This window comes from Chrysochloris asiatica, unplaced genomic scaffold (assembly GCF_000296735.1).
Source record: "Chrysochloris asiatica unplaced genomic scaffold, ChrAsi1.0 scaffold00102, whole genome shotgun sequence".
In the NCBI taxonomy this organism is placed as follows: domain Eukaryota; kingdom Metazoa; phylum Chordata; class Mammalia; order Afrosoricida; family Chrysochloridae; genus Chrysochloris; species Chrysochloris asiatica.
Window position 1 is genome coordinate 5931984 of NW_006408620.1, and position 2920 is coordinate 5934903.

At 49.1% G+C, this 2920-nt stretch overlaps 1 pseudogene; it reads left to right on the forward strand.

The window, feature by feature from the left end:
• The first annotated feature begins 397 nt into the window (after positions 1 to 397).
• LOC102825509 lies at positions 398 to 2067 on the forward strand (annotated as a pseudogene).
• The last annotated feature ends 853 nt before the right edge of the window (positions 2068 to 2920 follow it).

Consider the following 2920-nt stretch of genomic DNA (forward strand, 5'->3'; position numbering starts at 1 on the left):
ATATGGAACCGAGGTTCTCTCATGTAAACTATCATATAAATTACAATAAAACATAAAAAAAAAAAATGACGAAAGAAAATACAAAAAAAAAAAAATTAGCCTGCTAGCTGGGGACTTCAGACAGAGAGAGGGGCTGTGTGCTGATGACCGGGGGTGGGGAGGGGGGTGGGGTGGGCAGGCTTGTAGTATATACCCTTTGGTTGGTTGATGATGCATGGAGGGGATTGTAACCACAGCAATTAAACGATATACGATAGAATAAACGTAAAGCTAATGTTCTCCCATGTAAACTATCACTCAATTCACAATAAAACATTAAAAAAAAAAAAAAATTAGCCTGCTAGAGGGAAAGCGAGAGGGAGGCAGACATTGAGAGAATGAGGAGGAAGGAGAGAAAATGGCGTCCATGGACTACAGTCCCCACAGCCAAGTCGCAGCCCAGCAAGGCTACGGGCTTATACCGCCCAGACCACTCAAGGGTCTGCACAAACCACTCAGGCATATGGGCAGCAAAGTTATGGGGGCCTATGGACAACCCACTGATGTCAGCTACACCCAGGCTCCGGCCACTGCAGCCTATGGGCAGACGGCCTATGTAGCTTCTTACAGACAGCCTCCTATTGGTTATAGTGCTCCGGCTGTGGCATGGGTGCTTATGATGATGCCACCACTGCTACAGGGACCACCACCCAGGCCTCCTATGCAGCTCATCTGCCTACGGCACTCAACCTGCCTATCCAACATATGGGCAGCAGCCAGCAGCCACCACACCTGCAAGACCACAGGATGGTAGCAAACCAGCTGAGACTAGTCAGCCTCAGTCTAGCATAGGAGGTGATAACCAGCCCAGCATGGGGTATGGACAGAGTAACTACTGTTATCCCCAGGGTCCTGGGAGCTACCCCATGCAGCCAGTCACTGCACCTCCATTCTATCCTCCAACCAGCTATGCCTCTTCGCAGACGACTGGTTAGGATCAGAGCAGTTACTCTCAGCAGAACACCTATGGGCAGCCGAGCAGCTGTGGGCAGCATCCGCCCACTAGTTACCCCGCTCAGACTGGATCCTACAGCCAGGCTCCAAGTCAATATAGTCAACAGAGCAGCAGCTATGGGCAGCAGAGTTCATTCCGACAGGCCCACCCCAGTAGCATAGGTGTTTATGGGCAGGAGTCTGGAGGATTTTCCGGACCAGAAGAGAACCAGAGCATGAGTGGCCCTGATAACCGGGGCAGGGGAAGAGGGGGATTTGATCGTGGAGGTATGAGCAGAGGTGGGCGGGAAGGAAGACGTGGTGGAATGGGTGCTGGAGAGTGAGGTGGCTTCAATAAGCCTGGTGGACCCATGGATGAAGGACCAGATCTTGATTTAGGCCCACCTGTAGATCCAGATGGAGACTCTGACAACAGTGTGTTTTATGTGCAAGGATTAAATGACAATGTGACCCTAGATGACCTTACGGATCTCTTTAAGCAGTGTGGGGTTGTTAAGATGAACAAGAGAACTGGCAGCCTATGATTCATATCTACCTGGACAAGAAAACCGGGAAGCCCAAAGAGGATGCCACTGTGTCCTATGAAGACCCACCAACTGCTAAGGCTGCCATGGAGTGGTCTGATGGAAAAGATTTCCAAGGGAGCAAGCTTAAAGTCTCTCTTGCTTGGAAGAAGCCTCCCATGAACAGCATGTGGGGTGGAATGCCACCCTTTAAAGGCAGAGGGATGCCACCACCACTCTGAGTAGGTCCAGGGGCCCCAGGAGACCCTGTGGTTCCCGAGGGAACCCATCTGGAGGAGGAAACATCCAACACCGAGCTGGGGACTGGCAGTGCCCTAATCCGGGCTGTGGAAACCAGAACTTCGCCTGGAGAACAGAATGCAACCAGTCTAAGGCCCCTAAACCTGAAGGCTTCCTCCCGCCACCCTTCCTGCCCCCGGGTGGTGACTGAGGCAGAGGTAGCCCTGGCAGCATGCGGGGCGGGAGAGGTGGCCTCATGAACCGTGGCGGTCCTGGTGGAATGTTCAGAGGGGGACGTGGTGGAGACAGAGGTGGTTTCCATGGTGGCTGAGGCATGGACTGAGGTGGCTTTGATGGAGGAAGACGAGGTGGTCCTGGGGGCCCCCCTGGCCCTTTAATAAAACAGATGGGAGGAAGAAGAGGTGGACGCAGTGGACCTGGGAAAATGGATAAAAGGCGAACACCACCAGGAGCGCAGAGATCGTTAGATGCATTGACCACCAGATTTATTTTTTAAACCAGAAAATGTTTTAAATTTATAATTCCATATTTATAATGTTGGTCACAACATTATGATTATTCCTTGTCTGTACTTTAGTATTTTTCACCAGTTGTGGAGAAACATTAAAACAAGTTAAATGGTAGTGTGCCGAGTTTTTTTGGTTTTCCTTTTCAAAATAAGATGGTGGTTTAACTAAGACTAAACCAATGAGGACCCTTGTGAGCATGCTCAGTGTCACTGTGGAGACTCTAGAAGGCCTCTAACTGTAACAATGTTCATGGTTGTGGTGTTTTTGTTGTTGTTGTTGTTGTCGTTTTTTTTCTTTTTTAAATAAAATTCCAAATGTTTATTAAAAAAAAAAACAAAAAACTAAGCCTGCTATATTTACTCAAGGAGTCTGGTGTGGCACTGTTGATAAATGCGCTGGACTGCAAGGTGGGTTTGAACTGCAAGGTCAGCAGTTCAAGCTCACCAGCAGCTCCTCAGAAAATCTATACAGGGTCATTATGAGCCGAAGTCGACTTGACGACACTTAACATTTTGATCAAACATTTAATTAACTCGGTCCTAAATCCGCCCTCTTTTGCCACTGTTTTTTGGGAGACCTTAGGTAAGGAGTCCTGGTAGCGTAGTGGTTACGAATTGGGCTGTGAATCTCAAGGTCGGCAGTTCGAAACTACCA